Source organism: Haliotis cracherodii, unplaced genomic scaffold, assembly GCF_022045235.1.
Source record: "Haliotis cracherodii isolate W230 unplaced genomic scaffold, xgHalCrac1.p SCAF_15, whole genome shotgun sequence".
In the NCBI taxonomy this organism is placed as follows: Eukaryota; Metazoa; Mollusca; class Gastropoda; order Lepetellida; family Haliotidae; genus Haliotis; species Haliotis cracherodii.
The window spans coordinates 7,970,194-7,970,703 of NW_027266270.1; positions in this window are offsets into that span (position 1 = coordinate 7,970,194).

Here is a 510-nt window from a genome sequence, read left to right on the forward strand (position 1 = left end):
GCTCCTCAGAGACTGTTATACACAAAACTGTCGTCAAGGCAACAGACAGTAAACAGTCCAACCAGGAAGTCATGCTTAAGGGGAATTATTGGAAGTTCCCTTGAAACTCTAATCCCTTAACAATATTTATGATTATGTTCAACTTGCACTTAACTGTATCATAAATTCTAGTATTTATTCACTTCTAAGCAAACACGCATTCGTCATAAATCACCCCGCCATGTCACGGCTATTTCAGTGAAGACATGTTCTGACATTCATTCGATGAAGTTATGTTATCTGTTTGGAATCTCGCGGCAACGTTCCAAGACATGTGTTTACTCTGAACTGCTTTGTCTCAAGTACCTCGTAACGCAGTGTCTTGATTGCGGAAAGGCAGCGGGTCCCGCCGTCAATCAACAGCGTAGTACCGGTCAGTCAAGCGATTCGACACGCCCATATTGCACCCTTATAGACTGGTGAGCATACCCACCAGTCACATCAAAGGCGCTGTTGCTCCACAGTGGCAAC